We start from the raw sequence: 26,559 nt of genomic DNA on the forward strand, positions 1-26,559 counted from the left end.
AAACCAAACGTCATTGGTGGGATGGTTGGGAAAAGGAGGAGACTTGAATTGAAGAAGAAGAGGATTTGTTGTTTGAAGAAGAAGAGACTAGTTTGTTTTCCTTCCAAGATGAGGAAGCTGCCTCCCAGGGTGAGAAGGATGCAGACTTGGAACTGGCAAATGAAAATGACCCTGAAGAAGGTTAGGTCTACAGCTCAAAAGATTACCTATATGAACTGTTGGCAATTGACACTCATCAGATTCATTTTATTGTCATTGATGGCAACAAGATCAGATGGAAGTCATATACCGGCATTAGGAGGCATGTATCGATAGACACTGGCATTGGAGTATCCAGGATTACATAGGCATCGACACCAGCACCGACACTGGCATCATGTACTTCAAGGAAGCCGACATCAAGGAAGTTTTATTTAGAAAATCATTTTATAATTATTGTCGAGGTCGACATTGAATATCTTTTGTAATGTATTGTAAGCCGACATAAGGCATATTGTTTGTAATGGGTATATAGGTTAGTCTGCTAGGTCATTTTGTAGAATATGGGACATAGAAGAATATAGTAGAACTGCATAATGCGAAATATATGTATGTAGATCATTTATATGCGAATTTTATATCATGCAATGATCTGTAGATAGTTTGGAAAGCATTCTTGGAGGAGAAGAGATACCGATAGTAGTGTTTAGGGTTCATGAACCGGTATAGAGTAGAGCTAGAACCGAAACTCCATTTGGCATAGCATATGCATTTTGTGAGTTCATTTTTATTGTTTTACTTCAACAGAAGCTTGTAGTCAGTGAGACTCTTTAGTGATGAGCAGTGTGCTCTAGGCAGTGTGCCTTCCTGCATGTGCAGGCCCCCATTATATGTAATATCCTTTCATATGGCCAGTGAACTGATATTGTGGGTCACAAATCTCACCGTGGTTTTTCCTCTTTGAGGTTTTCCACGTATAAACTTTGTGTGTTATGGTATTCATTTATGTGGATGGTTTATTTGCTTCAAGTTATATGTTTATTTGTTTACCGATTTATATGTGTATGGTATAAAATGATAAAATCTTATTGTACCGGCAGAACACTGATTCACCCCCCCCCCAGTGTTCTTGGATCTCAACACGAATGAATTGAGAAACTGCAGGAGGAGAATTTTATTCTCGCTGAGCCAATATGCCGTATAGAAGATGAAATGGCAAAATTGAGAGAGCAATTTACGAAAGAGTGGGAGTTTTCTATATAAAAAATAAATGAAGAGCTGAAAAAGGAATTGACTACCCTCAATACAGTTTTAACCACATTAGAAAAAGTTCATGTGGATATGCCAATATAAATGAATCTATCACGGACAAGTTTAAGTTTTGATAAGGCTGCAATGCCAGACGCTTTTGTGGATGGCGAGTGTGTTGGTGAGAAGGAATCACAGACGATTGAGAATATGGGGGAGAATTGATCCTTTGACATTTGTGTTTCTAGTTCTCTAAACATTCCTCGTGGTGTGAGCTCTAGTGCCAGTGGACAGGAGAAATTAGGTGTAGATGAGGAGCCAAACGGGGGTGAATATGATTACCTCTGTTTTTCCCATGTTATTGTTCATTCTCAGAGGTACGAGTATGGGGATTTGGGCAAATTAAGTCCTCAAACGAAGGATACAAACAAGTTAGAACAGTTGCGTCGATCCATCGACCGAAGTCGAGGCAGGCTACGCAGCTTCCAATCTCTGAGAGATATCGACACGCATGTCCACACAGGAAGGGGCGAATACTTGATACAAATAACTTTGGGAACCCTGGCCATAACATGCAATACCATGGACATGAGAAGCGACCTGATTTTGACCCAATGTGACCCCTACACAAAGTACTATCACCAACCGGGCCAAATCTTCGACCCGTTGAAATCCAACACATACAACAAAATCCCTTGTTCGGGTGACTTCTGTGAACACTTTTCCTCAGTTGAATGCAAATTGGATTGCAAGCATGTCTACAGGTATGGCGACGGGTCCTTCACCAGGGGCGTTCTCAGTTCAGAGACCTTCCTTTTCACAGGAACAACCGACCATAACATGTCCTTCCCCAAGGTTGCCTTTCGGTGTGAGAATGACAATGGAGGAGTTCAATTTATATTTGCAGAGGCAACCCTTTTCATCAACCCCTTGCAGTCAATGGGGACGTGACAAATTTTATGATCCATGTTAACATATCGCAACAGGTTACAAATGATAAGCAAAAGACTTTTGTTATGGTCAAATTTTATTCACTTTGGGGCAAATATTGCCAAGCTTTGGCTCCCTCATATGTTGCAGCTGCGATGACTTTGAAAGGAGAAGTGGCTCTGGCAAACGTCGTTGTTGATTATATTGCAGAAGGTTGGGTTGCAGAGAAGGAGAGAATAGGTGCAAGTGACCATGTTGGAGGAGTTTATTTTGACCCTACAGAACATGGTATCCCTCGTTGTGGATTAATCTACAATTTTGTGTTTGAAAAGGTAAATGTTTTTTACAAGAGAATTATTAACTCCAATTTGAGTTGGAAAAGGCTTATCCGCAGTGTCTGTGAGTAAAATTTGGCAAAATTAAAGTCTTTGATGTGCCTAATTGTGAGTTGAAGAATTGGAAATGGAGGGAATGTTGAGGCATGGCTGTGTCGATTGAGCTTCAAGTGGGAGATTGTTGGGATGTGAATCCCAACGGTCATGACCATTCGTCTTCTAAAGACTCTTCGCTTGAAGGCTCTATATGATTATAGATTCAGTCCATGCTTGAGAAGATTGTATAGTATTGTATTGTGTTATCGATTAATAGAAGAACTCCCCGCGTTTCTGGTGGACGTAGCCACTTAGTGGTGAACCACTTTAAACTTGTGTTTTGTGTTTTGTGTTTATGTTATTGGCTTTTTGTTGTTTTGTATTGATTATATATCTTTCTTTCCTCGTTTATAACTTACACTAATCACCACCAGAGGTAGAACTTGGAATCTTTCCATTTCAATATCAGGAAATTCTTGAGTAGGTTCAAAACCTTCCTCAACCATATAGTCCTTCCACCATTTGGTGCCCAAGGCAAGCTTCAAATGCAACCATTTTAGAAGGAAGTTGATATTTCTAGCAATGGCGGGCCTCCTTTCATCAAAGGATTTCACGTCCTTGATGATCAAAATTGGGCATTTAGGAACCTCCACCTCCATAGCACAGTCCTCCTCTGGAGTATCATTATCATAATATTCTAGGTAGGGGATCATATGGGTGTGTGTGTGTCCATTCACACCTTAACCATGCTTACTACTATTGTCCCTATCTTATCCTACTAGTCTTGAACCTATGTCACTATCTTCATACATAGACTTCAAGACCCTCGATTGAATGTTATCCCTCACCATGAACTTCATGCACTTAAGGAAAGAGTTTGCACATTTGACAATATTTGTTTACTTCTTATATCTTTGCACATCTGCATTCACCAAGGTGAGACAATTTGAATCTTTCTCATTGTCATTTCATTATTCTCCAAAGTGAATGTATTCCTTCCTTGGTCTTTTGTAAGGACCCGCTTGTCCTAACCCTAGTTAAACCAAACTTAAACTCACTGTTTTAATTAAAAATTAAATTAACCATTATTGCACTTGCAAAAGCAATTATTATCAACATGCAGGTAATAGATAAGTAACTGAACAACCATGCAACTCATAAATAACATGTAAAAATTAAATGTGCATGCGAAAAATAACAATCTAAAATTACACATGAGGACCGAATAGAATGCAAACCATAATTAGTTACGATGTCGAGTTACATGTGCGCATATGTAGCGTAAATCATATGCATGAAATTATTACGAATTAAATTAACATGCAAAAACTCATAATTAAATAATCTAATTAAATATAACCATGCATGCATACAAAAAAGTAAACTAAACTAATCTAAGAAAGTAAACCATGCATGTTAGTGGGTTAGTATGTTAGTAGCCCTTTTCTCTTCTTTTCTTTTGTTAGTTACATTGCATGGCGACTTCCTGTCACTTTACATTATGTGACCATCTTGGTCTTTTCAATGAGATAAAATATACATCATGTGATTATTACATAAAATTTTATCTGAAATCGCTGACTTTCTCTGTCACCGGATGTGTCGCCTCCGTTTGACCTGGATAACCTCCTCTCGCAAACCGGATGACAGACATATGACCCAGACATTTTATCCGCCCAACCACTGGTTGAACTAACTACATGTGTTATGGTAGGGAGAAAAATAAATAAATAAATATGATGGCCATCATTATCCTATTGGGGAGGTGAAGAAAATCACCCTTCCCTGGTTAGCCCATAACAAGCACTCTCGTTCCATAAATATCCCTCATAGACAGAAAAATAATTAACCCTCCACAGATTAATGTCAGAATAATATTATATAAGATATGTTTTTAAACTTTCTTAATCTCCTTTTTTTTCCAAGTTAAATCATTTTCTTTAGTCAATTAAAATGTTATTCCAAAAATGAATAATCTCTATTTAAAATATATATTTTTTTACTATTATTATTTTTGTTGGTAAATTTAACATTCTCAATACTCATAGAAAATATCATTTCCCAAATAATCTTATCCTATATTCTTGAGTAGGGAAAAAGAGAAGTCAAAAAGATCAAATAAATTTGGCTCATAGTAGGATTTGAACTCTCAGCCCACTAATCCAAAAAATATAACTCTACCAACACACCAATTGATAAATTTAATAATTTTAACAAGTATATTAGCTTAAGTCTACTAGAACAATCACAGACTACTTATGGAAAATTAGGCATTCATTTTCATTTTCTAGCATATATCCAGGCAAGAAATTAAAAGACCTCAACCCCCTACTACATAAACTACTGGAGAAGAAATATAGGATGAATCAAATAAATCTTAACAAATTAAATTGATTGTGGCTGGAGAAGAATAAATTAAAATAAAAACAGCAAGAGGAAGAAAACATGGCTGGAAGGCAAGACCTGGCAATTCTATAACCACAATGCCCCTCCCCTTTTTCCTAACTTTCTGTTGGCAGGTTGGATGGTGAATTGGGTGGGGAGTGGAGAAGTGGAGCAGCCACGTTGGGGAGAAGACAGTGTGGTGGAGAGTTCTGACAGCATTCTCTGTTTTTTTCCAATCTTATTTCCTGCAGACCATTAAGGAAGGCGTTATGGGTGAATTAGGGAGGGAGGCATGGGGAGTTCAAACTCTCCCAGCCCCATACACAAAGCCAAAATACATCGCCTTTCAGCAGCCATGTCGTGGTAGATGGAAGGTGGAAAAAAAAATATATATGTATATATATATCGCCTGTGGTGTTTGGGAGGTGGGTATAAGAAAAAATTTATCCCAAAACAATAATCCTGCAGACAAAGAATTCTGAAATAATTTCTTATTATTTCAGAAGCAGACAAAATATTCTGACAGGTAAGAAAGATATGGAAGAGAGTAGAGGAGAAATAAACATCCCTTTTATTGATAATCAAATAACTAATAATAATACTTTTACCAGTAGAATAGAGAGAAAAAGTCGGGTGGTGAGAAAATAAGAATAAAGCTTGGTTCTTTCTTGTAGCTGATTGCTCTCCTCTCAGATCACTCTCAGCAAGAAAGTAATAACAAGACTCAAAAATATTGGATGAAAATTCTAAATATGGAGCCTTATATTTATAAATATTGAATTCTCTAAAAATAAAAAATTAACTGATTGCATGATTAAATTCTTAAAAAATAATTATCAGAAATAATTTCTAATTAATTAATTTTATTATTTAAAAAAAAATTTAAATTACAAATTTGTTAAAGATTTAGTTTTTAAGAAAATAATTATTTATTAGGCCCTAGCATGTCGTCTATATTTTTAGTACATAAGTTTACTCAAACATTGTATTTTGCATGTCTTGATCATTCATTTAAATTTATTAACTAATATTTTAATTCATTTCTTGAATTAGTCCTCTAAATTTTAGTATTTATAAGATATTATATCTTAAATAACTTTTATACATTTTATAATTTAATTATCAAATAATTTTATTTTTAATTACTCAACTAATTTATTTATTTACTCTCTTTTAAATAATTTATATTATAATTAATTTCTAACTTGATTGTAATATTAAATACTTGTATATTTAATAATTTATCCTTATTATTATTTTTTTTATTTTAATAATTTTATTTTATCATTTTATATTAAACTCCTTGATTTAATTTTCTAATTGCTTATCTAATTGGGTACTTTGCACAAGATTCCAATACTTAGGTTTCTACTGGCGAGCTAGAAAAACCCCTCCTCGATCATATGTGCGCCTTCGACTATTAACCTGCAACTTACTCCAATTCAACAAAAGGTCATCAGATCACGATAATAAAATGCATTATTCATATTATCAGGTTTAAAATCTAATAAAGCATTCATATCATTAATGATCATAATTGAAAATAATAATTCTTCATCATTAAATAACGATATTATAAAATAACTAACTATCATTAATGTTATTAAACCACAAAATACCATCTAACATCATTAAAAAACTAATCAAATAATTATGTGTAAAATGTCAACAGTATAAGTATCTGACATAGTAAAGTAAATCTAACTAGGGCCTAAGTCAGGTCATGACATCTTTCCATACTCTGCCCATCATTGTGGCATTGTTGTCACTAGATCTTTTCATAATAAGTAGGACGGTCTCTATGATTATCATTTCAACATGAGTATCCTTACATCTATCTTCCTTGAACTACATGTTCTTACTAGATCACAAAGACCCACTATCATTATCCATTCCTTTATGATTGTCATGTTCAGGACAATGTAGTTGCAAAGGCACAAGAGCCTATGACATACCAAGGACAATGTTGATGCCTAAAATTTCTTTTAAGACAACAACCTTATGGGAAGTTCAATGAGCAGGGGATCTATTGTGCCTTAATGAACAACCTCTGGGATTTTGGAAGCATGCTCTTCATATGAAAAGGGAAAAGGGAGAGATAGAAAACTGAAAGTAAAATAAACTAAGGCGATGGACCAGAATTTAAAACTTCAAATGTACAGTAAACCATACATGAAATGCACAATTTAAAGGCAGAAAATTTAGTAACCATAATTTACAACAAGAATTAACAAGCGACATGGTGTTATTCAAACACAACTAACACTATATTGAAAGAATCTGAGACATGATTCGACTAGTAGAAGTTATGTTTGATATTATAAAAGCTTAAATAGATTCATAAACTTCAGTTCTTTCTCAAAAATGAAATAAAGCATTATCTCATAAAACATAAAGAAACATATGAAAAAGTCAAAAGTTAGCACAGTCCAATTATCAGATTTGCAATGAAAAACTAAATGGTGAAGTTTGAGCTACATAGCTAAAATTCTATTCTGAGTGTGAATCCCCTTCAAAAATGATCTCAAAACTCCCTTTATAGCCTCCTCAAACATGGGCATAGATCTCAAAATAACAACAAAAAAATCCCCAAGTCACGTGACTGGTCCCACCTTTTATCCTTAGATCCCCCACTCTTTATGTCATCATTACCTCTATAACTATCTTAACAAAATGATCCTACAAATCAACCTACAGAACCCCCAAAAAAGCATCCACCGTTAGATGGCCCACCTGCATTTTCCACGAGCTCTGGCACCTTTCAAAATCATGCCCTGCCAACGCGTTGATCTACCTAGATGGTTAGACGTGTGGCAGCGAAGCGGAGCTCCTTACCTCCCTATTCTCTCTTTTCTTTTAAAATCCCATGGGTGAAACACGTGGCAAGCAAGCGAGGATTTTTGATGTGTTTTCCTTCCTTCCTCAGAGAAATTCTACCTGCTTGATGTGTGGCAGGTTTGGTTTGAAATGGGCAGACCCTTTTTGGAGGCTGAAACAAAAACACTGGGAGAAGACATGCGGCATCAAGGCGGAGCCAAACAAGAAAAAAAGAGAAGAGCCTTCTCAAAACTGTGCCCAACTAACGCATGCGGGGAAAAGGAAAAGACCTCAAACAAAAAGAGAGGGCCTAATAAAACAATAAAGGGGCCCGCAGAAAGACAAGATTTATCCATAATTTTTTGGCAACTAAATTGGGCGATATGCCTGCAGATAAGGAACCTCTTAAAGTCTAGTTCATAGACCCGCACCTGAAAAGGAAAAATGTCTCAAATCTACGAGAGCACGTTCTAAAAAGGAGACCACTCCTCATCTGAAGGGTGGGTTTGAGCATGCAAAAACACATATACTTGATCCAACTGAAACATCTCCTCGAAGGGTAGATTTATTAGCCATCTAAATGCTTGTTCTAGGTGAAAATTGAGTTGATCCAAAGGATGTATGATATTTTCAATATCCGCGGCATTGGGAACAACTTCAAGAGTTTGCAGGTATGACTGGTCTTATTGATATTGCTCTAAGAGTTGCATCATTTTCTCCTCCGATGTTGTTGAACCATCTACTAGGAAAGGGGATGGTAGGCCAACGTGCATGAAATATTTGAACTGCCTTCCAAGCTAAGAAGTGGTGAAAATTAATACGCCCATAAATTCTTTTGTGTGGAGTGCTACTCTATTGCAATTGATAAACTCATGAACCTTCTAAGCCGCGTATCTGAGATCGTCCACACCTACTGCTACTAAAACATCGTTCGTTGTCTTATATAATTTTTTAATTAACATCTCGAATTTCGGTACCCTCGATGCAATGTCCGACAAAATTTTCTCAACTGCATTTTCTACCTCCGAGCCTAATCATTGTGCATCGACAACAAACCGCAAGGCTGGCCAGAGTGATATCATGGTGGTCTTGATTTTCTCCCAATATGAGAAATGCAATCATTGCACGGTAGGAGTCAAGTCAACCTAGGAGGTGGATGTTGCACTTGATGTCTGGAGCAAGTTAATCTGGGCATCTTTTGATCCCACCTTTATTATCAAGCCTTCAATCTTTCGCTCCAAATCTATTTTTTGTTGTTGTAGCTCAAAGGTCTTCTCTTGAAGGGCCCTTTCTACTGCCACCTTGGCCTCTCATTCTTTCTCACAAGAAAGTGAGGCTTCATGTAGTTCTTTATCGAACTATGTTTGTTTATAGATAAGATCCTACTGTAGTTAAACTTGCAAACTCACGGAGGTGGAATGTTCTTGATGAACTTGAGAAAGTTCGACGAGTTTCTCGCGCAGTTTATTGTCCAACATTTGCTTGGAATGTTTTTCTTCAACCAATTAGATCTGGAGTTTCTTCATTTCTTGTTGAATTAAATCTCTTTTAGCAATTTTCTTTTGCAACTCATCTAGAATTCGAGTCAGGTCGCCGAGGTTTGTTTTCATTTGAGCAATTTCCTGGCCTTTATTTTGCAGTTCCTTGGACAAGCTCTCTTTTTCTTGCTGATGATTTTGGATTTGAGCTACTAGGTTACTAAGTTGTTCTTGCAGCTTTATTTTCTCCTCCTAACTCTATTGGGAAAGAGTAAGAGTCTTCCCTTGCAATTATGTAGACAATCGGATGATTTCTTTTGATGACTGAGTGATTTCTACATCCTTTACCTTTTCTTTCGACCTCAGGAGTTCAACGGTGTTCTTTATATTTCATAATTCAACCTCCCTTTTCTCCAAGTGGCGACTGACTTTCAAAAGATCTGTTGTTACTACCCTTTGGGTCTCTTCCATCAACTCCACCTTGTCCTGCGCTCGGGACTGACTTAGATTGATGCCTATTGCATGAATCGTATAATCCTTGAGTTGCATCTGACCCTCTGGCTTAATCACATTGGTCATTTTGGTGGCAAACATGATAGATTGATGCACCTCATTATAGATAGTTTCAATATGTGGCACCACTAGTCTAGCAACATCTTTCTCCCTCCTCTTTAGTGCCTTCTTCAGCCGGGCCATTTTGGTGGTATCCGTCTGGTCTCTAAATTCAATGGGTTACTATATGTACTGGGCGAAAATACGATTCCCAAGAGGTAGAGAAAAAGGAATTGGAACTACAGAAAATTCGGATTGAGTTTTCTTTGGCAAATTTAATATTCAAGGAGAGAAAGGGGGAATGTTTTGCAATTGTCCCACAAACGTGGAGGGAGGTGCAAGGCTTTGTTGGGATGTAGAGGGTATTTGACTAGAATGTAAAGTAGGGCAGATGTTGCAAAAACATTGGCAACTACAAAAGAGGGTGCAAAGACTAGGAGAAAAAAATATGGAACAGTCTGTGGGGTTGTAAAAGCTAAACCCGAAACAAGGGGGTGGTGTAGAAACTTGAGCGGAGGCTTCCACAGAAATGAGAATTTTAACAAAGACAAGGGTCTATATTGGGGGGTTATTGTCTACTTGAGAAATGGGAGGAATTCAAACCGACGGGCTGACCAAAGACTAAGAAGATAGAAGAGGAGGAGCAAAGCATACGTGGGTTGCCAAAGTGGTTGGAGTTGGATTCGATGCGACTGTCTATATTGAGGCTAATCTTTGTGGGTAATCCACTTTTCTCCTCTTGTTAGGCTATGGATTATTTTCCTCGGCCTCCTACTGAGGTTGTTAAGTTTTTTGAGGCCTCTTCTTTGAAGTTTGAGTGTGCGGCCATCAAATTGTTGGGAATTATTCACCCACATAAGGAGTTACAATGGACTTGACCACGACTTTCTTTCCTTTAATCTCTCGTAGCTCATAAATTTCCTCTTCCTTTTCACCTTCAATGTTGTCATGCTCATTATTCCATATGTCATCAAATTGGTTATCCAAAGGTTGGGCTTGATAATCCGAACTACTATCCTGTATCTCCTATTGGAAAGTCCAAAAGTCAGCAATCTTCTCTCCCAACCAACCATTTTGAGAGAGTTTCTTCCTGAGTGAAGTGCCAATCTTCTTTGTAGGGTCCATTCAAGCTTTAATTTCATAAAAAGATAACTAGTGCGGCCTTTCAAGATGAGAAGTGGTAAAGAGAGCAGGATCTAGGTGAAAGCTTGTGGAATCCTCTAGCGAATTACGTCTTTCTTCCTAGTAAGGTCGGGAAATGTAGGAAACCTTAACTTTGTGGTCTGATAGGAAGCCATATGGGTCGTAATGCCACTTATCTTCGATATACACCAATCCCAAATGAGCCAATTTAGCTGCCAATAAATTTTTGACAACCCCCTTTTCTAGGACAATTGTACCTAAGGCCTTTGGGGTTTCATACATACCAATTTGATGCCTCCCAGAAGTATATGATTTATCTACAATTGAAAGCTTCCTGATAATTTCTAACACAAGGACTCTATTAGTTAGGTAGGTTGGAAGCCGAAATGGTTCTTCATCAAAACCATGCACTCTTATTACTGTAAAATCCGCCCTAAAAACTAGTCACATGGGGTTTTGGATTTTAACATCCAATTGACTTGTTTATTGGAAATTCAGGTGTGGTAGTCCTCATGACTCAAATATTCCAAGATAGGAGTCATAAACTGGTTGGAAAAGGTATAGTAATCATGGTTGGTAGACAAAATATGTGTCCAGGCCGACACTGGTTTCCTACACTTTTGCTCATCTACCATAGACAAATCGATATATCGACTAAAAAAGTCTGGATTCTGGTACAAAAATATATGAGCTACAAAAGAAAGATACCTAAATTTGAGCTGCTTTTCATAGCTTTTAAAATCCTTAAGCATACCCTTTTGAATAATCTCCACAAACTCATATAGAAAAAGGGTCTTCTACTTTCTGAGCTTGAAAGCTAGGGCCATCTGGAATTCATGTACATCTCGATCTGTGTCAAAACCAAAAATGAAGGCTAGCATGGAGAATACATGTCCCTCAAATCCTGATTGAAAGTTTTGATGGATTCGGGAAATTTTGGTAACTAACTTTCTCTCTTATCTCTTTTTAACTCAACATTGCAGAAATGGAGACGATCTTTTCTGGTAGGCTAGTAATCCTCCATCTTTTTCTTTGTAAATGTTTCCACCCCCATTTCATGGGTTGGGATGCACAACATGTCATTGATAGAATCAACGCTAATGACCACTCGTAGAGTCTTGCCCTGAATCACTCCTGCATCTCCATGAAAAATTAAAATGCATGCATGTAGTAACTCTAGATAGTAATGAACTGATGGGACCATATATTGTGGGAGACTACGAAGCCATAGTCTATACCCCAAGGAGTCAATTTCTCCTTTCTTCACCTTTTCTTGCATAATTGCAAAGGCACCCTCGTGAAGAGTCTTCAGATTAGAACATAGATCAGGGTCATGGATATTATTCCAGACTCATCTCCCACAAGGACTAAATTCGTATGGTTTTCCCTTGTAGCCGCTCTGGTGTTTGGGTGACTTCACTTCTCTGGCATTCTAACTGAGGAATAAGATATATTTCCAAATACATCTGGAATGGAAGAAGGGGTGGATTGCTCTTCACTACTTGTTGATACTACTTCTACTACCATGATATCTCTACTCTACAAACTACTGGGGCAGGTTATGCTCCTTGACATCTTCGGCAATTCTTTGGCTCTATTATCAGTGTTAAACACTTAGTTGTTTTAAATTAAAACTCTTATTTTAACCCTGACCAACTTAGGTTAATTGTGTAGTGGGTCATTATTGGCAACAATGCAACAAACTGAGAGGGGGAGGTGAATCAATTTTCTCAAAAACTTTATGCACCTTAAACCACAAATCAGATCTGATACTTAACAATTAAAGCATGAAACAACACCATATCAATAACACACATAACACAAAGATTTTTGATGTGGAAAAATTGGTTAAGGGAAAAACCATGGTGGGAACCTACCCACAATGAGATAATACCTTGTTAGGAGTAAATGAAAATATTACAATGGGAATGCACATGCATTCAAGCACACTACCTAGAGCTCATTTCTCAAATAAGAAACCCATAAAGGCTACACAATTTAGGGAAGGCTCACTACCTTACAAGAAGTCTCACTGACTTACAAAAGCATTTAGACAACAATCCGGATTACATGAACTATGAAAATAGCATCTCCATATACTTGAGTACAGTTCTCATTAAGCACACAGTCTGCTCTAGAACACTTCTATTCTCTCCTTCACACTTTTGAAAGATCAAATCACTTGTTCGCATATACAACCCGATCATACACACTCTCAAGGATCACAAACACACATCTTACATGATTATTATAATTATTTATACAATTCATCAACCCATGAAATATAGGTCGGCCAAACCCTTAATATAAATTACAAAATAATAGTCTCACACGCTACAACAATGCATGCAAACCAAAACGATGTCGACTAAGACATAGTCTAGACCTAAATCAATATCACAAATATGAAACCCCTCTAGTAATTACACCTCAATCATCCACAATATGCTACAACATCAAGAATGTCGCATAACATGAAGAACATCACCAGATAAATAAAATATTCAAAAACGTGCACAATAATCAATGCGGACCACCAATACACATAGAACATGATCTACAAATATTCACAAGAAACATGAATTTGACCACAACAATCCCAACAACTTTGATCACAAGAATCATCATCATCTTACTACCAGAGCTCAAGAACGCCATCATAACTTACTGTCAATCTGAAAGATTCGCTTGTGGATTTCCAAATCATGAACTAGTTGAACTGAGGACACACATAAACATCTAGATCACATCCCACACATCCGCAAATAAAGATATAGCAATTCCAGAATAATACAGAGCACAAACTAGAATACTGAATAACACGAATAAATGAATAACATCCTCAATACCGGATCTCATAACTTGATCAAAACATCATGCGAACCTTTGCAAATGGGAATGAACCATCTAAATACAATATACCAGAAACCCTTTAAACTGCATCAACTCATCTACAAAACATAGGCTAAACCAACTCGTTCAACCACACTGTGACACTAAAACACACAGAAGAATATGTTGACATCAATGACAACACATCATTCCAGCAAACTTCTCAGCAACATCTAAAAATAGCCCCGTTTGGCATTGATGGCAACATATGAATGTGAAAAACAATTAATGCAAAGAAAGAAATCAACTCACAACTATATCCCTCAAAATCACAAGGATTAGCTCCCCCTTAGACAAACAACTCAAAATGCTTCAGAGTTTTACATGCTTCTCTCCCCCTTTGACATCAATGACAAAGACTCGAGAATCACAATTCTCTCCCCCTTTTAATTAGCTTCACAAATATATACATCTAAACCATGGAACACCAACACTAACTACTCCCCATAAGTAGTAGCCACACTCATCAATCTGGATCACAAAATATCTTTGTGAATTTCATCGGACTAATGCAAATCCATGCATCTTTAGTTCTCATGAAGAGGGCAAATCACCCCTAACTTCTCTCTGAGATACTCAAAAGTATCTTTAGTCAAAGGCTTCGTAAAAATATCTACAATTTGTTCCTTTGTAGATACATACTCCAATCTGATTTCTTTCTCATTCATCTTCTCTCTCAATAAATGAAACTTGATTGATATATGGTTTGTTTTGTAATGCAACACCGGATTCTTTGAAATATTGATAACACTTGAATTATCACAATATATAGAGATATGATCATCATAAATAACTCCTATATCCTTCAACATCTACTTCATCCAAATTACCTGAGTACAATTGCTAGCAGCAGCAATGTATTCAGCCTCTGCAGTAGATAAAGAAATAGCATTATTCTTCTTACTTTCCCAAGAGCCCAACTTCTTACCCAAAAAGAATGCACCACCTGCAGTACTTTTCCGATCATCAACATCACCTGCCCAATCAACTTCTATAAAAGCACTCAAAGTAAATTCATCATTCTTAGAATACCACAAACCAAAATCAACTGTCCCAAGTTCAACTATCTGAATATCCTTTTTATAGTTCAGTAACATGAGATTCCTTAGGATCAACTTGAAATCTAGCAACATGACACACAACATTCATTATATCAAGTCTAGTCTGAGTCAAATACAACAAACCACCACTCATAGATCTATATCTGGTTTGATTATCTTTCAAAGAATCATCATCTTTTGTTAGCTTACATCCATTCACCATAGGACATTCGGTCACCATAAGTGTACCAACTGGTTTAGAGTCCTCAAAACCAAATTTCTTCAATAATTCCTTCATATACTTAAACTGAGATATGAAAATACCTTTATCCAACTGAGTAATTTGCAATCCTGGAAAGAATTTCATTTCACCAATCATAGACATCTCAAATTCATTCTGTATTTCTTCAACAATTTTCTTACATAGGCAATCATTTCCTCCAAAAATAATGTCATCAACAAAAACTTCAACAATCAAAATGTTATTCTGATCAATATTGAAATAAAAATTATTGTCAGCGGTACCTTTATTGAATCCAAGCTTCATCAAATACTTATCCAATCTGGTGTATCAGGCTCTAGGGGATTTCTTCAATCCATACAAAGCATTCTTCAACCGACAAACCATGTTCTTTTCATCTATCAGTTGAAATCCATCTGGTTGCTCAATGTAGACTTCTTCTTCCAATTCACCATTAAGAAATGTTGATTTGACATCCATCCAATAAACCTTGAAATCTTTATGAGCAACATAGGCAAGAAATAATCTAACAGCTTCAATTCTAGCTACCGGAGCAAAAGTATCCTCATAATTAATTCCTTCCATCTGTGAATAACCTTTACAAACAAGTCTAGCTTTATTTTGGACAACTTAACCCTATTCATTCAACTTATTCCAGAATACCCGTTTAGTCCCAATTACATTTTTATCCTTAGGTCTAGGAACAAGAATCCATGTATTATTTTTCTCAATCTAATTCAATTCTTCTTCCATAGCTTTAATCCAATTTTCATCTTTACATTCTTCATCAACATTTTTAGGTTCAATCTTAGAAATCAAACAAATTTCTTCTGCAAGTCTTCTCCTAGTCATCACACCTATATTCTTATCACCAATAATCTGATTTTCTAAATGATTCAACCTCACACACCTGGGAGTTTTAGGATTTTCTTGAATTTTGGGCTCTTGAGCTCTTTCATTAGCATCTGCACCTTCATTCTCAGGCTTTTTTGGAGCAATCTGAACTTGACTTTGGGTCTACACTAGCTTTCCTTTATATGAATTGTCATCCTGATCACCAGAATCATATCCGCAAGATCTAATCTATCTTATATTACCCTCATCAACCTTCAAATTAGCACTTTCAACCATCTTTCTCAACCTTTTATTATAACACTGGTAGATCTTACTTTTAGTAGAATAACCAAGAAAGATTCCTTCATCACATCTAGTATCAAACTTTCCAAAATCTTTCTCTTTTGATATAGCATTTACTACCAAAAATTCTGAAATATCCAAAAGTAGGAGTATGACCAAACCATAACTCACAAGGAGTCTTACCAGTATCACCTTTGACATTTACCCAATTAAGAGTGTATATTGCAGTACTCACAACTTCTCTCCAAAACACATGCGAAACATTTCCTTCAATCATCATGGTTCTAGCAGCTTCTTGAACTGTTCTACTTTTTCTTTCAACAGCACCATTCTATTGTGGTGTCCTAGGAGCATATAATTGTCTCTTAACTCCATGCTCTTCACAATATGCATTAAACACATCGGAAGTGAATTCTCCACCTCTGTCAGATCTCAAAACACTTCGGCTTCAATCCAGTCTCAGTGTCAACTCTATCTTTGAAAATCTTGAACTTCTCCAATGCTTCAGACTTCTCCCTTAAGAAGGTAATCCACATCATTCTTTAATAATCATCAATCAACAACATGAAATACATGTCACCCTGCAAGCTTCTCACTCTAGAAGGACCACACAAATCAGTATGTACAAAATCCAACAATCCATTAAAATTATACTATTTGTTCTTATAAGTAACTCTTGTTTGCTTCCCTAATTGACATTCCTTACATACCGGATTAGAAGGCTTTATTAACTTTGGTAGATCTCTCACTGCTTGAGTAGAACTTATCTTAACCATGCAAGATTATGCTTTAAACCTTCAACATACAACACATCATCAGTATTGTGATACCATCAAGAGAAATAGAACCTCTACCATGGATTACACAAGCTTTGCTATCACCAAATCTTACTATACCACCATCAGACTTTTCCAAATTTACAAATTTACTCTTATCACCTGTCATATGATGAGAGAAACCACTCACAATTACCCATTCATCTTTCTCCTCAACTTTAGCAGCCAAAGATTTCTCCTTATTAATGCAACTTGTAGAATTTGTAGTTATAGGATCATCTACCTTGATAGAAATGAACACAAATTCATCTCCTGAATTTCCCTTATCCTCATCATCTATCACATCTTCATCATCAACATAATAACACTTCTTCTGATATTTAGGCTTATATGGTTTAAATGGATTCTTAGGATTTATCTCTCTTTCCAGACACCTTGATGCAAAATGTCCTATCTTGTTACATGAAAAACATTTAAGAGGTAACTTCCCTTCACACTTACCAACACCTTTAGGCAATCTTCTGGCAATAATTGCTTCAAGCTCCTCAAGATCTCTTTCTTCATCTTCCATCTCTTATATCTCTTTCTCATATCTAGATACTCTTGTAGAACTTTCTCTCGGATCATATCTTTGCTTCTCGAAAATAGTAGCTTTGAATGCAGATTTAGTCTTAGGAAGAGAGTCTCCAAACTCACTTAGCTCAAAAGAAGCAAGTTTACCAACCAACATGTTTCTTGTCACATTTGTCATAGTTTGAATCTCATCAATAGCAGCAACTTTATGTTTATAAGCAGGAGGCAAGGATCTCAACACTTTAGCAACAATCTTAGATTCTTTTAGAATACTCCACCAACACATCTGATTGAACATACAAGCTCATTCACTTTCTACATAAATAAGTAATGTTCTCCTCTTCACTCATCTTCAAGTTCTCATATTTACCCTTCAAGCTTTGCAACTTAGCAATCTTCACATCACTATCACCTTCATGCAAGGTCTCCAATTTCGTCCATATCTCATGAGCAATCTCCAAGTCCATCACATTAGTCATCTCAAAATCTGACAAGGTACTCAGCAATGCTTCCTTAGCTCTAATATTTTATTATACTTCCTTTATCTCATCCAGAGTAGTAGGACCATTCTGAGGAACATTATATACATTCTTAGTAATCTTCCAGTACTCTTCTCCAATGCATCTCAAATGACATTGCATCCAACTTTTCCAGAGAGTGTAGTTTGTTCAATCAAATCTCAGACTATCCTTCTTAAAAGAAAATGTTGCCATCCCAGATCTCCTCAAGTGATCAATCTTCTTCCAAAAGATCTAGATCTGATACAAATTGTTGGCAACAATGCAACAAACTGAGAGGGGCAGGGGGTGAATGAGTCTGCTCAAAACTTTATGCACCTTAAACCACAAATTAGATCTAATACTTAACAATTAAAGCATGAAACAACACCACATCAATAACACAAAGATTTTTGACATGGAAAAACCGGTTAAGGGAAAAACCACACTGGGAACCTACCCACAATGAGATAATACCCTTTTAGGAGTAAATGAAAATATTACAATGGGGAATGCACATGCATTCAGGCACACTGCCTAGAGCTCATTACTCTAATAAGAAACCTAAAAAGACTACAACCTTTAGGGAAGGCTCATTGCCTTATAGGAAGTCTCACTGACTTGCAAAAGCATTTAGACAACAATCTGGATTACATGAACTCTGGAAATAGCATCTCCATATGCTTGAGTACAATTCTAGTTAAGCACATAGTCTGCTTTACAACACTTCTCTTCTCTCCTTCACACTTCTGAAAGATCAAATCACTTGTTCACATATACAACCCGATCATACACACTCTCAAGGATCACATACACACATCTTACATGATTATTACATTTATTAATACAAGTCATCAACCCATGAAATATAGGTTGGCCAAACCCTTAATGTAAAATTACAAAATAATAACCTCACATGCTATAACAATGTATGCAAAATAAAACGATGTCAACTAAGTCATAGTCTGGACCTAAATCAATACCACAAATATGAAACACCTCTAAGAATTACACCTCGATCATCTGCAACATGCTACAACATCAATAATGTCGCATAACATGAAGAACATCAACGAACAAAGAAAGTCTTCAATAATGCGCACAATAATCAATGCGGACCACCAATATGCATAGAACATGATCTAGAGATATTCACAAGCAACATGAATTGCACCACAACAACCGCAACAACTCATATCACAAGAATCGTCATCGTCTTACTACCGGAGGTCAAGAACACCATCATAACTGACTGTCAGCCTGAAAGATTCGCTTGTGGATTTCCAAATCATGAACCAATCAAACTAAGGACACACATCAACATCCGGAAAACATACCACACATATGCAACTAAAGATATAGCAATTTTGGAGCAATGCAGAGCACAAACCAGAAAACATAATAACAAAAACAACCGAATAACATCCTTAATACCAGATCTTATAACTCAATCAAAACATCATGCAAACCTTTGCAAATGGGAATGAACCATCTACAAACAATATACCATAAACCCTTTAAACTGCACCAGATCATCTGCAAAACACAGGCTAAACCAATTCATTCAACCACATTGCAATACTGGAATACACATAAGAATATGTTGACATCAATGACAATACATCATTCCCGCAAACTTCTTAGCAACACCCAACAAACACTACACCCTATGCATGTCGATAGTTTAGATTTACGTGCCAAATTAATTCACCTATGATGAAAGAATGCCACCTCACCATGGTACTTGATTAATTCATTCTTGAAAGCTAGATTTTGGGAAAATGAGTAGCGAGTGTTCAATACGATCTTTTCACATGACTTTTACTTAAAACCTGTTGGGACTCATTAAAATTGAGTCAAGTTTAGAGGCACATTTCAAAATTTTGCTCTGCATGTCAGAAAACTACCTAAATGAGTTAGTTTGAATGGCCTAGTTAGAGAGGGGCTAAAGTGGAGCCAATTGAATTTCAAGGGGTAAGGCTCGAGATTCATGTCCTACAACTTTCATTTGGCCTATGAAATGATGTGAAACTTTCAGAATTCAGTTTGGATAAGTTTATGACGTACCCATTTCGAGGGGTGAGCTGAAAGTGCATTTTACGCACAAATGCAAATTTTATTGAGTAGCCTACTTTGAGTGTTTACATCTTTTGCCCTGTTGACCATCATGGAGAAATTCAAAATGGATTGATTTGTATGTATAAAAGTGTGCCTCCATGCAAAATTTCAAGTCTTCATGAATTCATTTGCTCAATTTTCAAAGCCAAATCAGTTTGCAGTTTGTGTGGTTTGACAAGGCCCTGTTTCGATAGCTAGTCGAAGCCCTGTTTTGCACAAGTGTAAAAGTTGCCTAAGTGAGTGTCATGTCAGAATGTTTGCTCTGGGTTATTATTGGTATAAATGAAAATCTATGTTTCAAATTTCAAGCCTCTGCCAATCCGTTTGATCGGTTTTCAAAAGGGGTTCATTGAGTCATCGTTTTCAATGATCCGTACTTTCAGTGCTATATACGTTAAAGTAGCCATTTTCATGAGCACGCCATTTGCACCCAATCAAACTTTTGGTTGAACTGAGAATCCAAAGATTTAATATGTACTTCAAGGTACCAGTGTTTCAAATTTGAGGGCCTACACAGGCCATTTGATATTTTTGAGAAAGGCATCATGTGTTGCCAGAACATTGACTTCATCAGGTCCGCAGTGTCGACAAAGCCAGTTGGTCATTTTCGCCGATTAATATCTCTTCGCTCGAGACTCATTTTGAGAAACCGTTTGGTAGAGTTAATCCTTGTATTTCAGAGTACACGCCTGTCAGATGGCGAGATCCAGAAAGGTGTTTTGACAGATTTGAAAATTACGTCTTCGTGATTAAATGCGAAAATGTGGCATAAGTGCCTGAAAGTTGCAAAATATGGTTTAATGATCCGAAAGAAATGCTGATTGATTCTAGAGGTAATTTTAAGGTTCCTGAGGTATTCCACGGGTCAGTTGCATGAAAACAATTTTTTTTTAGTCGGACCCACTTTCGGGCCCGACCTGGCCTATGCTTGTGCATCAATTTTTTGGTAAAGTGTTCTTCATGCATGCTAATGCCATTACCACCAACTCGGTATACAATATGACCCTTTATTTCCCATTCCCATGGTGAATTAAGCAAGGTGTAATTCCAATATGCTCCTTGCATGGTTTTTGAGAGGGGTGTTTTAAAATTTCAAGCAAAATGTAATTGCCAGCATATGGAGAGTCACGTGGAGGCTGGAGAATAATGTCTTTCTTCATGTCATCAATTGCAGCCATTGTTAGTACATATTGGGACCTTGTTATTGATTTGCAACTCTTGAACAACATATGCTCATAACATCCCTGGCCATCAAATGAGATTGGAAATGTGTTGACAGAGGTACATGCCAGAAATCTTCAGCAAATGCAACATGGTGTTGGTTGAAAGGGCTAAAGAAGAGTTTGAGTAAATGCAAACAAAGAAAATACAAACAACAACTCCTCCCTATTTTCTATGACATTGCAAGTAGAAGGTGTTGAAAAGGGTTTTAGAGACTTTTATGCAAATGAAATTGCAGCTCCAGCGTGGTTTTTGTTTTGGACAGTAGAAACTCCAAGCAAGTAATATGTCACACCCATTCTCTTCCTTTGCCAGTCATCCCTCTAATCTCACGTGGCATGGTGAATCCCTCTGCTAGGTGGAAGGAGGAGAAACAGTGGGCAGCATGGCATGTTTGAAAGTTTAAAACTTTGGTAAAATGCAAACAAAATTTCAAAACAAAGAAACATAGCAATGAAAACCCTCCCACGTGACTCTTGAAAAGGGGCATTGAAACATGGTATGATGCAAAATGCAGTAGCTCCTCCCTCATGTGCCCTCCCAAAGCATCCTCCCATGCTCACGTGGTGATGGAGAAGAGGGCCATCAAAGAATTTCAAAAGAAATGCAGCAGGCAGCGTCGAAGGCATTAAAACAAGTTCCAGCAAATGCATGTTGGCAGGCATGAAACAGCTAAAACCCATGGTACATACTCCTCCCCCACGTGAAACATCAAATGCAAAATGTAATAGCATCCTCCCTTATGTGACAATAGGTAAAGAAATTCTGAGCAGTTAGTATAATGAGAGAGGCCATTAAAGTTGCAGAAATTGCTTCACAAATGCATTCCCAGGCATAATGCATTATCCCACATTCACTGTGGAGGGGAACCCTTTGATATTTAAATACAAATCTCCACCCATCTAATATGTCAAATCCATCAAGGCTTTTGACGGATGGTGCCCGTTGGGCACCCAAGTGGACCCCACACGCATGGGTGCGGATCCCAAGATGATCGAGAAGGCGACAGATGGTGACATGTGGACCCCACATAGGCACGGTTCCCGAGGCAAGCAGAATTTTGTAGAGGAGGGCTACCTTAACCAGTGAGCAGGTTGCAGAGGATCCGACGAAGCGCGTTGATTCGCAAGCCAAAGATGCTCGGCAGTTAAACCCCTCGAAACAACGAAAAGAGGTAAAGACCCTGTAGGTTCAGCAGATCGGACGGCTTGCACGACTTCGCGAAGGAAAGAAGCTCGCCAGTTAAGGGCTGCAAAATGGCGAAAAGCCCAGGCCGAAAATGCAATGAAAGTGAGAAGTTAAAGATTGAGCATGTCTGCAGTGATCCAACGGCTTGCCTGATTTCGGAGCCCGAAGTTGCTCGCCTGTTACCCATCGCGAAGTAGTGAAATCCAGGTGGCAGTGTGACATGGCGGTCTAGCTCACTGGTCGACCGAGGTGGCGGTGACGTGGCATGCAGTTGGCGCACAGTTGGCGATGAGATGGTGCTGAGGTGGCCGACAAGCAAGCGGACACGTGGCAGTGATGAGGTGTCATTCGAGGTGGCACCCAGTGGACCCTACGAGCCAATCAGAGATCGCCATGTGGCAGGGCGTCAGGGCAGAAAAGGAGCCAAAAATCAAAATTAAAATCAGTTAAATGTATAGTGCAAACTATATTTAAAAAATGAAAAATTTAAATGATTGTGCATGCATACATGATTAATTCGCCCAGAGGTCCATTTTTGCTCAAAATGGCAAGTATTATATATTGTCGGAAATCTCTCGAGATGAGGAATGTAGTTATGAAGTTTTTTTCAACAAAGATTAGATATTTTGAGAGCAGTTTCCATGGGAAAGAAGAGGAAAGTGAATTCAGTTGGAAAAGAGACACTTGGCAATTTCAGTTGCAAACCTAATTTGTTCCCTCTTCCTTCTTATTCTATTTTTCTTCTCATTTGTAATGGTTCCAGAATTCTGCGAGGAAGGGCTCCAATTTTCATGGCTTCCATTTTCTGAAATTCTTGACCCAAACTTGTAAAGTTCTATGGATCTATTCAAGGTATAGAGGTTGCAGTGTAGTGTTGTAGATGTTGTTTTCTAGTTGCAGATCTTACTTGTGTCTGGCATGAGTAATTTTCCCACATTATTGTCTCTGTATATGCATTTCATTATTATGAATTCAATCCTCAAGGAGGATGAAATTGGTCAATTTCAAGGAGGTTGTGTGATTGCTTGTGGGTATCCTTCAATGAAGGTTTTAAACTCTATGATCAGTCATAAATAATGGAATGTGTCCCAGATCTGATGATCTTGTAAATGGATTGAGTAATGCATTAGTATAAGGTATTGATGCAGGAATATCATTTAAGGAGAACCAATTTGTGACTAGGATGTATATTTACAGTTCTGGGTGTGTGACTCTGTTGCCCAATGAACAAGGCACTGGTCTTGCAAATTTGGGGATAATTTTAGATTAAAACATATTAAAAGATAAATCTATTTCCCTTTATGTTTAGGGGTGTGTTCTTTTCATTCCAAGCTCTGTTTTCATTTACGGTTTATACAGATTTAACCAATCTATAGTGTGTTTTCTAAATTGGGTGAGCTTGTGGAATGGTTTATCTGCTTCATTGATGCTATCATGGTGAGTAAATGAGTTAATTTCATGCATCAAAGGTATACCCGTCTAGGTTTTGCAGAGCCTGGAGAGTAGAAGGATTTAGATCCTTGTCATGTTGTCCAAGCCCTAAGGTTCTTCATAGATTGAATTGGCTACTTCATAGATCAATTGCAGGTGTGCTTGGGTTAATCATTTTTTATGAACAACAAATTTGGTGACTCTACTGAGGAGTGTGTTGTAATAATTCATGTTGAATCAAATCCCATGAATCTAGCCAAAATTCATTTGGGGAAGAGTTTTAGAAGTGTAGAAATCTGAAAGTCATTTTCAGATTTGGAAGTGTATACCTTGAAAACTTTTGTTGCTGAGAAATTCAAAAATATTGTGTGACTTTGCTATGTGGTGAGACTCAGAAATTTGAAAGTGTTCAGAGTGAAGATCAGTGGTTAAGTTTTATTCCTCTTCAGGGAGGTGGCGACTCTGTAAGAATGAACTTGAGATTCAGAGGAGTTCTTCAAATTTCCAGTCAGAAGTGAAGTGAACAGCAGTAGCAATTTTTTCTCCAGGTATTCCTCAAAGTATTAATGAGACAATTCATGTTCCTTATGAGGTGAAAAATTCACCGTTAAAAGGAAAAGAAATTTACAGTATGCATACTTCATGTTTTTGAAATAAATTTCAGTTAAATGATCAAAGAAGTATGTAGTTCTGAAGTTAATGACTGCAAGGTTTTAAAAGAATTTATAAAATAGTAAGATGCATGATAATGGTTCAGTGAATGCTATAAAACTGATGGATCCAGATGTAGTTCCTAGATCCGAGAATCCTTTGTCAAATCTGAAAGAGATCAATAGAGAAATTATAATATGTCTTCAAATGATCCAAAAGAGATTTGTTTGGTTGTTAAAAAGGAAAGTAGGGACAAGAAAAAAAGAAGAATCATCATATGTTTTCTATGGAAGATTTTTAGCTGCATCAAATGAGCTTTCAGCTAATACTAGACCCCATGAGTTTGTTTTGATTGAGTTATTCTTAGAGCTTTATGAGCCTGACTCAGTTAATTGGTCTACTGCCTTCAGAGAAGAATGTGTTGAATGTATTAAAGAATGGATAGATATGATTGAAGGAATTCAATCTGAAAATATACACAAGATTAAAAATAATGAAGGAGATAAGCCCCTGAGTGGATGTACCTCCTATGATGCTGAATGTGATTATTCTCAGTATGACAGTTTAGATGTGTATTTAGAGTGAGAAGAAATTTATGAGAACAATAATTGTTCAACTAATCAAGAGCCCGTTGAGGTTTCAGATGTTAATGATGTAGATCACCTTGTTGTTGATTTCAATCCACAAAATGTTGGCAAACAAAGTTGTGAAACTATGTTGCAACATGTAGCAACACATTATGAGTAGCGTGATAAAGGATATGATGCAGATGCAAGTTATTGTGATCATGAAATAAATGTGCATAGAGACATGACCACTGCAAATCCAATGCCTTTATCAGATTGGGACAATGTTTACATCTCAGAGGATGAAGCTAAGGAAAATGAAAATGAAGAAGGAGGTTCACTATGTAGTGAGCAAATTTCAGAACTCTTAGCTGCTGATTTTCAGAGATATGGATTCAAAAATGTGCCCAATCTTTCATACCCATTCAGTAAATGTTTTGATACTGATGATGTTTTTGAGGGTGTAAAAAATGATACATGTGATGTTGATTCTCTTCCTATGTTTGATAGACAAAATGATAATGCATATATGGTTGATAGGTATGGTGATGTAGATTCATATGTTGATATGAACTCTGGCTTTGATATGCATTATGTGGATCTACCTTTTAAAAGACATGACAGATCTGAGGTGTTTTTCTCAGATTTGCAAGGAGGAAATGAACCATTGGCAAGTAAAAATCATGCATTTTCATGTGTGCAAAATGCTGATAGTTTTTGTGATCAGCCAGTTGAAGTGCAGACATGTTATGAGGAAGTTATCCTCTCTAGTTTGCAGGATATTATTGTGAAAGAGTGTTTATTATTTTAGCAAACTAGCAATAAGGATCTGTCTGATATTCCCAACTTTTAGAGGGAGTCGGATTACTTCTCATTTCAGCAAAGAAGTAATGGTAAAAAATATGACACTCTTTGGTCACCTAGTGACCAATCCTCTCAGCATGTGTTTGATTTTCAGAGATATCATGACTATGAACATGCTGCTGATTATGTTTTATATGCCCAGCTGCTCAGAAGTGGAAGTGTTTCTAATCAGGCAGATTGGAATGATGATCTCAACTTACCTCTGGTTTGTGGAAAAGAGAATCATGTCTTCGACAGAGGTAAAAGTTGATTTCAGTTTTGATGGCTCGGGGCTACTTATAAGTTGTATATTTTGTACAGTTGCTTTGCTTCAATTGTGTGGTTTTCAATAAGTGCCCTGTTGTTTGGGTAGAATAAGGAAGCCCTATTTTTGAGAAGAGAATGATCCGTTTTTGGGTGGTCTGCTTAACCATAGATATCTGGATTCTAGTGTTGATCTTGCAATCAACCATCCCCAGTCA

Source organism: Cryptomeria japonica, chromosome 11 (genome assembly GCF_030272615.1).
Source record: "Cryptomeria japonica chromosome 11, Sugi_1.0, whole genome shotgun sequence".
In the NCBI taxonomy this organism is placed as follows: domain Eukaryota; kingdom Viridiplantae; phylum Streptophyta; class Pinopsida; order Cupressales; family Cupressaceae; genus Cryptomeria; species Cryptomeria japonica.